The 10895-nt window shown below is 35.0% G+C and overlaps 1 long non-coding RNA gene across 1 annotated transcript in view; it reads right to left on the bottom strand.

The window, feature by feature from the left end:
* Nucleotides 1-2370: 2370 nt before the first annotated feature.
* Nucleotides 2371-10895, bottom strand: part of LOC135215107 (uncharacterized) — a 242703-nt gene continuing 234178 nt past the window's right edge. Inside the window, exon 4 of the long non-coding RNA XR_010314571.1 lies at nucleotides 2371-2872. This is a non-coding gene — a long non-coding RNA (uncharacterized LOC135215107). The remainder of the gene's footprint in view (nucleotides 2873-10895) is intronic.

The raw sequence follows: 10895 nt of genomic DNA, 5'->3' as shown, positions 1-10895 counted from the left end.
TATTCCCGGGTTACAGTCACTTCATTGTATTTCTTCGCATTTCTCTTTTCCTTGAACCTTGTGATACTAAGGGGAACTGGGTTTCCTTCCTAAAAGCCTTTGTGCAGATGGCGACAAATCGTTACACAGAGCAAAATCCAATCAGGGAATCCTCGGCAGAAGACATTCTTTCGCCGAGAATCAAAATTCTGGTTTCAACAATTGCGTCCTGATAATGGATTATGTTTGATGTCGAAGGCAAAATTCACGGGATGGAAGAATGGGTGAATTTTAATTTGCTCCCTGACTCTTTGACAGCGCAATTCAAAACTTGGGGTACAAGGAATTTATCGCTAAAAAGATTTAACAGGCGACTGCAGAAGCTTTAACTAAATCAAACAATTACAAACAACAGTAATTCCCTTAAACACACTACATATATGTAAAGGTGATATATATATATATATATATATATATATATATATATATATATATATATATATATATATATATATATATATATATATATATATATATATATATATATATATATATATATATATATATATATATATATATAAGTGTGTGCGTGTTTGGTGACTGCAGAAGCTTCAAAAACTAATCAAACAATACAAAACAACAGTAAATTCCCTTAGGACACACTACATATATTTAAAGGTGTATAAATACATACAAACACACACCACACACACACACATATATATATATATATATATATATATATATATATATATATATAAGTGTGTGTGTGTGTGTGTGCACAAGAGGAACAGCAAAAGGAGCCACGTTCTTGGTTATATATGTGATTATATAAACTTCTGGAAAGGTTGCATATGGTATTCCTATGGTATTAGGGGATGGACATAACATTCGTTTCAGTGTCATAAACTGATTATTAATTTATGCTTGAATAGCATGTTTCTGATGGAAGTATATCATATCTGTCTGGCGTAATGCCTCTACTTGGGCTTGCAATACAGATACTTTGAATATCTCCCCTTTACCAGCAACCTCATAATTCATATAAATACTACAGATATTTTGATAAAATGTTATAGCTTACATGTATAGGAACTTTTAATTATTATTATTATTATTATTATTATTATTATTATTATTATTATCCAGGAGATAACCCAATTCATATAGAACAAGACTATGGGGACCACTGACTTGAAATTCAAGCTTCCAAAGAATATGGGGTTCATTCGAAGGAAGTGACAGACGGTAATGGGAAATAGAGAAAGAAGTGATCACTTATTAAAAAAGAAAAAAAAAATAAATACATTAACGAATTAATAAATAGCTGAAAATGTAAGTCGGCTAACTGAGAATCAGAATTACGAGAAACTTGATCAACTTTTCTTGGGAAACTCACCAGCAACGATGTCACGCGAGGATCAACAAAGCTTTTAGTCAGAAAAAAACAGCGACAGATAATTCTGGGTCAGTTCTCTAAGACAAAAAAATGAAAAAAAAATTGGAAAAGTAGACAATGACGTTCATAATTAAGTAAGGCATCTGTTTTCCCTCTTTTTCTTAATAATATTATTTTTATTTATAACGATAATATTAAGGAAACCCTACAAAGGAATGAGCTAAGTGTTGAGATCTTGACAAATAACTTTTTACTGAAAAGAAAGCACATATTTTAAATGAGAAAAGCGGTGTCAAGGATAAGAAACTATTGGAAATGAACATTTCCCTACAAATAATGAGCCGAATTGATTAATTATATCAAATAAAAACCAAATATCAGTTGAAGAAACCGATCATATATATTTTTTAATAAATATTACAAATAACAGTAAACGCATTTAAAGGCAAGACCTTCAATAAAATTACTACAGAAAACATCTCATGTATATATATATATATATATATATATATATATATATATATATATATATATATTTTTTATATATATATATATATATATATATATCATATATACATCTCATGTATATTATATATATATATATCATATATATATATATATATATATATATATTATATATCTATATTTTTACGTATTTAGCGGCCTTGAGAGAGGCTATATACGTAAACGGAAATAATTGAGGGATTTCAAGAGGAAATTGCTTTAACTTACCGTAAAACTGATAGTTAGTGATAATTTCTTTAGAGGGAAAGGTCGCCAGACAACTCAGCTCGTTACTTTACAGCTATTTATTTACAAAAAGGCCCTTGCTGGCCTGGAGAAAAGGTAAATGCAGCGTCCACCACGGTGGGACTTATATATCTCTCCCGAATGGATAATAGCTGGCTAAAATGTAATTGGATGAATTCAAGCTGGTTTCATAAACTTGAGTAATGCACACTTGCGGGCAGAGACTGGGCACGAGACTCATGGAATCTGGAAAAGAATCCCAGATTAAACGAGATAAAAGAAAAAATGACTTCTTGCTTTGATTAAGGCTGATTAATTCTCTAACATTGGGGGAAGGAAACTCTAATGTTTCACTGAGGTATGCACTGAAAGCTTGGTCTTTAACAAGTCACAAAGGGAAGCACGTGGCCCGATGAGGACAAAGGGCTTTTGATGTAGAAGGGGTAAAAATGAGAATTGAAAATGAATTTAGCAAGAGTCGTATGGTAGTAAAAGGTGCTGGGTTGAAGTTTACACTTTTAGACGTACCTGGATGCAATATTCAGTGTATCGTTGTGGAAGAATGCGGCCTGACTTCGTTCAGGTCTGGGGTTCGTGTCCGCCAGGCGCGCCGAGCCGATAGGCTTAAGTTTGGGAGGCTGGCCAGCTGGACATCTGTCCTGGATCACAGACTGCCGTCGACTGAGAGAGATACTGGTTCTTCCTTAATGACTTGGGGCTTCCATACATCGCCTCGGGCACTGCCTGAAAAGTGATAAACACAACGCCAGCAAATTGGGAAGGAAAAAGAGGTCTTATTGTAGAGGTCCCTAAGATCCATTTCGAAGCCTAGCTACTCTTGTGACTTGCCTCTCTTACCCTAAGCTTCCGTCAGACCGGAAATACCTCCCTACGACATGCTCTCTCCCCCAACATCAGTTGCTTTAGGAGAAGGCATGGCTGCTTCTTTTATAACTAATATCACTAAAACTCTGCTGGGAAGCCGAGGCGTTCTATAAACGTAGCAATATATATATATATATATTATATATCTATATATATAGATATATATATATATATATATATACATATAGTATATACATACATACACATACACACACACGCATACATATATACACAAACAAAAACAGCTATGTTTTAACGTAGATACAAAAATCTACCCGAATCTAAAACAAAATTTTATTTAAATGTGCCATCGGTCTACCTCCCTGAGAAAAGAAATCTCTGACAGCGACATAATTCAGTCCTATTCAGTGAATTTCGTAAAAGGTGAGAGGGGGCCCGGGGGGGGGGGGGAGACTGTTGGGAGGGGCGAGGGGGGGAGCGCATATTCACCCCATCGTCGAGAGCCGAATTTCCAAGTCCTTTTAAACACAAAACATATAATCATTCGCCAGGTGGTCTTTAAAGCATTTAATTGAGAAAAGTGGAAATGTCACTGTATCGTAGAACAAGGTGATGATGACCTTTCCAGAACTCGAGATTTCTGGCCTTCGATTTTCTTTAAGGCGTGAAAATTACGAACACTTTGGAAAACCTGAAGAAATCCATTTCAGTTTCAGATCTGAACGTCATCCATGGCATGAAATATGCAATGAGTGATCGACAGCGATCTCCATTTATTCTCCTCTTTTTTTTTCCTGAATCTTGTAAACAATTATTTATTCAAAGACATTCATTTCTTATACATACAAATATATTTATTTTATATATATATACACATATATATATATGTATATATATATATATATATATATATATATACATATATATATATGTATATATATATATCACTGATCAAGGCTTAAAGACATTGACTATAGTATAGTCACTAGATAACGTAAGGCAACTGAATTTGTCATCTGAGATGACCAAACAGTCACAAATTCAGGCATGTTTACTTTTTTTTTTTTTTTGAGCTCCAATATTTGACATTTCTCTTTCTGTTGACATTTTATCCCCATGGACCGTGATACTAAAACCCCGCAACTATCAATAGAATGAATTCTCTTTGATCCCCTGCCCATACTCACAGTTTCCAAAAGAACTCTTCGGTTTCCCGAGTTAGACTCCCTTCGTGAATATCAAAAACTGTTGCCTCCTGATGACACGTGTTACTGGAACACCTCACTTGACCCGTCTTTTTGTGTACCGCAAAAGAGGTGGAGTCATCACTCCAGACAGTTTGGCGATCTATTTCTCGTTGTTTGTTTGTTTGTTTGGTGTTTTTACGTTGCATGGAACCAGTGGATATTCGGCAACGGGACCAACGGCTTTACGTGACTTCCGAACCACTTCGAGAATGAATTTCTATCACCAAAAATACACATCTCTCACCTCTCAATGGAATGCCCGAGAATCGAAGTCGCGGTCACCGAGGTGGCAGGCTAAGACCAAACCGACCACGCCACTGAGGCGCTCTATTTCTCGTTGTGTACCTCAACTGCGGTTATGAATATGAAGATAAGATCAGCGGGAAATGTTTCCTGCTAAATCTTCTTATCAAGATCTGTCTCGGCAAATATGTGACGCCAGAGAAGGGCTGGGGAGATCTCTGTGATCTGAATGAGTTGACTTGAATATAGAACTTAGGCCAAACGCCAAGTACTGGGACCTATGAGGTGGGTAACAGGAGGAAAACCTAGCAGTTGTCCACTGACGACACTACTCCCCTAAGGGGTCTGGAGTCTGAAATACGTCTATAAAGTTCATATCAGTGTCAGAATAAATAGAAGGGATCTCTGTCTGGTATATGTCCATATTAATAAGTCAGTAAAGTTTATATCACAGTCAGAATTTATGAAAAGTAGCTCTGTCTGGTTTATATCAATACGAGGGAAAAGTTAAAGAAATTATAAAATGAATATTGAACTTTCGGTGAGCAGTGACAGGAACAACTTCAGCCCAGCTCTAATGCAGTTCCCAATTATTGTCTCATCGCCTGATTCCCCAACTTCTCACGAGTCAAGTTAATCCTGGAAGGAATTAGGAACCAGAAGTCCTGGACTTTATGGTGTTCTGCAGTCTTCTCGAATCTTTCCGTGTGACTCTCCCTGGATATACCACGTACTCTATGCGGAGTTAGACAAATCATTTTACTCTTCTGCGAATTAAATACTCGGTGTTGTTAGCTTTAAAGACAGTTAAACGGTTTGATGAATATTTACGATTCATCACATTCATCAGATGAATATGTTTGATTCATCACATTCAAGAGATGAACATGTACGATTCATCACATTCATCAGATGAATATGTGTGATTCATCACATCGATCAGGCACTAAAATGAAAATATGTAAATACGTATATTTTTCCATCTCCACCTCATTAAAAACAAATCCAAAACATTCTAATGATAATCTCTCATAAAACGCAGATATTTAAATGTTTATTTACTTTTATTTATATCAAAGGTGATGTCCCTTGCAATTCACGTTCAATTAGTAATACAAGTTTCCTAATACCTGTTTGGAATCTGGACATGCATTACGAATATATATATATATATATATATATATATATATATATATATATATATATATATATATATATTATATATATATATATATATATATATATATATATATATATATATATATATATATATATATATATATTATATATATATATATATAAAAACTACACAGAGGTTGGTGCCTTTATGATTTCATTCACTTCACAGATCTCTCAGGCCTGTATCATAGTACACCGGAAGTAGACACATCAACTGGTTCTCGCTTAAAATAGAGAGAGAGAGAGAGAGAGAGAGAGAGAGAGAGCCACTGTTAAATCACAAAGAGGCCAAGTCGTTTACATATCTAACATAGTAACACTCCGTATATGCAGTGCGTTACGTACTTGTGTGACATAGGAAAGCTGAAGAGAAAGGTCGGGGGATTTTACGGAGTAGGAAAAAAAAATGTTACAGGATATTTACTATTACTCGTTTACTACAGCTTCCTTTTTGTTAATTAAGTATGACGACTATTGTGATCAACAGCATCAACGTCACATTAATAATGATGATCATTACAATTTTATATTAACACCAATGCCAACGATAAACTTCACTGTTGAAAGAAATATCGCCAGCATTGAATCCGTGGCTATGTAGTCTGTTTACATTTTGTATCACACTGTAAACTGTACTTCCCGTGATAGAGGATTTATGCACACACACACACTATATATATATACGTATATATATATATATATATATATATATATATATTATATATATATATATATAGCCAAAGCCACAGGAAACAAAAATAAAAGGAGTACTGAGCACTTTCGTGTTATTTCAACACATTGTACATCGAAAATGTGTTGAAATAACACGAAAGCGCTCGGTACTCCTTTTATTTTTCCTGTGGCCTTGGCTAAATATATTGTCACGCGCTATTCAATCCTTCCAGTATTAACTGCGGTATGCAGCAAAATGTGAGCTCAATAGATGTACAATGTATCCAAAAGAGACGTATATCAATGCAGTGCCACCTACCACCCCTCCCATTATAGATGATTAGAATCTATGCTTCCCTGTCAAGAAAAATCCAATTAATTGATTGCTTGTATTCTATTCAGTATCCCTCGATTTGAGTTCCAAGAAGTGCAATACAAGTTCACTATTGAATGAACGGTTTAGCTATTATTAATGACATATTAGTGTTACTCTTTTCCAGGCATTGTCCTTGAATTATTTCTAACATTAGAAAGGCAAAGCTTCGAAAATGGTAACACAATAGGCTCATGACGGGGGAACGAAAATTCAGAGGGACTCTCAACCCCTACCTCCACCCCCAACACAACCGAAAAAGTTATGATTTGGCCCAGGCAAAATCAACGGAACCGACTGCTTTCGAATCTATTTCAGAATACCATAAGGTTAGTTCTAGTTCACTTAGGCAACGATATTTTGTGGGCACAAAATATAACGACGATAATAATTCCGAACTTTTAATCATTATGATTATTTCCATGAATAAAATGATTCAGTCTGGCGGTGAATGGCAAAACCAGGGAGAATTATTCATCTGACTTAAAAACCGTAAAACCCATCAGAAACAAGGCGTGATCCGACCTCCAGCTTACTCGCGGCGCATGCTAAAATCGACGGTCAAATAGGGCATTGTTTCACCAATTACTATTACATTAAATACGCTACATTTTATCAATAATTTTTCTGTACTGTTTAACATGCACACTATTCATTTTTTATATTTTCATTCTAATGAAGAAATCACAACTATCCTACCTTAGAATTTCGATATCTTTAACTAAACGCGAAAAACATTTTTCAGATTTTTCTAGGCTTTTTCATAATGCTTTCCTGCATCCCTGACAAAAACAACAGCAAGAACAACAACAACACCAAAGTAGTTGTAGGTTTACTCCCCGAGTGAGCGAAAAGACTTTCTTGTATAGTTTGAGTAGTCTTACAATATTGCAACTTTTTTCTTTCTTTTTTGTTCCTCAACAATGAGAACGCTTTCGTAACAGTATAGCTTCTCCGGGAATCACAATGGCCGAATCACTATCAGTAACCACGAAACATAATAATTAATCAAATTATTCACTATAATTAGTGAATAATCATTCACGTTAATTAAAAGGAGCAATTACTCCGTTTGATTGCTATTTAGATGATTAGTTTCATGTTCTCCCCATATCAATGAAAAACAAAGCTCTTTCAATTAACAGTTTCACATTACCATTCTAGCTGATGAATACCACATTTAATTTTTCTTACCTGTTGTTCTCCTTTGATTTTATATATATATATATATATATATATATATATATATATATGCACAAATATATACGTGTGTGTGTGTGTGTGTGTAGGTGCATGCATGCATACACATATAGTTATATATGCATATACGTATATATATAGGCTTAAAAATTCACAGTAGATGCACGTGACTTCATTAAATAAGCGAATACCACAGGAAAATGATAGGCAGAAATAAGACGAAAGCTCTTGGATTTCTGCCTATCATTTTCCTGTGATATTCGCTTATGGACATTCAGTTCCGTGGCATCGACTGAATCATTAAATCCACTCTCCGTTTCATCTGTGAAAGTGAACAAATTCACTGTATATCATAAACTCATTTTCTCTATTCTGCACAAACATTATTGTAGCTAGCAAGCAATCTCACACACTCTCTCTTACTTATCTATTCTTTGCAGTTTTACAAATGAGAACTGTTTTTCTTATGAGTCACTTAAATCGCAAGCAAGAATATCCAGAGAAAAACGAGAATGAAAAATTTTATAACTAACCCTGAGTGACACAAACTGAGCTGATTTTATTAATCGAGTCGTAACCTAAAAATGAATATATATATATATATATATATATATATATATATATATATATATATATATATATATATACATATTTATTTATTTTTCGCGTTAATGATTTAAATAGTTTTGGAGTTTATGGAAGACTAGGTCTAAATAGAGAGAGAGAGAGAGAGAGAGAGATAAAACTACTCGCATGAAATAATGGCTCAGCAAATAAATCGCCAGAAATGACGTGACGTACTAATAAGGAAATGGGAGCTAGAAAATCTGGAATGTAACAATAGACGGAAAAAGGCTGATTGCCAATTAAACGCCTAAATGGGGAACTAGTGACATACGACGCTTATGTAAACAGTTGGGAGAGGAGTGTGCTAATTCAGAGAGCAACGAACCTGGGGAAAATGCGAAGCCTTACTTCAGTATCTAGCGGCTGAATCCTGCCCGGTACTGAATATAAAAGTAAAATTAAATTGCTTAGGTTATTGCAAGTATGCTTAAAATAGAATGTATAAAGTAAAAGTTATTCATTGTACAGGGTGATCAAAAAGTCCCTGTGCACGTCATGTTTTATGATAGGACACTTGAGTAGCAGCATAACCTTAATTAAGGTCTGAAATAAAATAAAATTTGATTTATTAATATTTATAATGTTTGTTATTGAGGATCAAACAGCAAAATATTAAAACAGATCTTAATTAAGGGTTATGTTGCCATTCAAGTGTCGTATCATAGAACATTAGTTAAACAGGGACTTTTTGATCACCCTGTGAGTGGTCAAGCTCAACAAGCAGTCTTCCTTACACGAAGCACTAGATGGATTTAATACAATTTGATACACGTAGACTTTTCATTCCTGAATGAACTCTTGTTTTAGAAAGAGCAAAGCAAAACTAGAATGCATCCCAAGATTCGCCGTCTTCATATCTAAATTCTCGATATTTCTGGAAAATACTCTATTTCAATTGTCCCCCAAATATTTTTTTACTTTAACCCCCGCCTCTCTCTCTCTCTCTCTCTCTCTCTCTCTCTCTCTCTCTCTCTCACACACACACACACACACACACACAAAACAAGAAACAACCGTAAAGAGAAAAGCATTCACACATACATAAATTCCTATAAGAAAGTGAACAAGGAAATATTAAAACATTTCACGCTTGCAAATGACGTCGCTTCTAAACAATCATGTCAGAGTCATTTAACTCTACAGATCTGAAAACATGACTCCCTCTAGTCACATATATAATAATTACTGACAATTTAAGCTTTGCTGATAAAAGACAACGACCTTTGACCTTAAGTGAAATCAAGCGGCATAATATCGTAAGGTTAAGTTCACTAAAACGTATACCTGAGGAGTGAATTATAAATAACAATGGCACAGAGAGAGAAGAGAGAGAGAGAGAGAAGAGAGAAACGAGAGAGAAGAAGAAGATAGAGAGAGAGAGAGAGAGAGAGAGAGAGAGAGAGAGAGAGAGAGAGAGAGAGAGAGAGAGAATAACGCGTTAGACCCGAGATTTTAATAATGACGAGAGAAAACCTCTGACGCGTGAGGCTGGAGGGAAAAAAGAAATGGGTAAAAATGCTTCAGGCATATAAGGCTCTGCACGTTGAAAAGGAGGGCCTATCTCACTTGAAAACGCTGGCGTTGTAATAGAACTGGAGAAAACTCTTATTCCAATAAGGGGAAACAGCACAGCACAGCTTCCATTGCTTTTTTTTCCGTACAGCAAGCCACAGCATCCATTCCTTTTTTTTTTCTTAGTTTTCCGGAACAGCAACAGCAACTCATCATCCTTCTTTTTTTCTTATTTTTTCCAGCTTTTTTTCTTAGTTTTTCCGGACAGCCCGACGCACATTTCAATCGATTCCTTATTGTTTTTTTTCTTAGTTTTCCGTACAGCACAGCACAGCATCCATTTCCTTTTTTTTCTTATTTTCCGACGGAGCACACCACAGCATCCTTCCTTTTTTTTTTCTTAGTTTTCCGGACAGCACAGCACATCATCCATTCCTTTTTTTCTTATTTTTCCGGCTTTTTTTCTTAGTTTTCCGGACAGCACAGCACATCATCGATTCCTTATTTTTTTCTTAGTTTTCCGGACAGCACAGCACATCATCCATTCCTTTTTTTTTTCTTAGTTTTCCGGACAGCACAGCACATCATCCATTCCTTTTTTTCTTATATTTCCAGAATATTAAGTAAAAAGAATGAAAATTGTTCAATTCATCCACCTTTTCATACTTTATTAACGAAACCACGAGAGATCAATGAACGTGTTGTCTCTACAAGCATACTATGAACGAAACGTGAATGCCATGAATACTACAGCACGGGGTAACTGCTCTACATGTTACTTGTAACAGGATGCTGTATAAACGCAACGATACGGCAGTCTACTATCCATACTATGTAAAAATAGTAAAGAAAAGTACAGCACAACACC

Source organism: Macrobrachium nipponense, chromosome 5 (assembly GCF_015104395.2).
Source record: "Macrobrachium nipponense isolate FS-2020 chromosome 5, ASM1510439v2, whole genome shotgun sequence".
Classification (NCBI taxonomy): Eukaryota; Metazoa; Arthropoda; class Malacostraca; order Decapoda; family Palaemonidae; genus Macrobrachium; species Macrobrachium nipponense.
The sequence above is the reverse complement of the archived record's forward strand: the minus strand, read 5'-3'. Positions and strand labels throughout refer to the sequence as shown.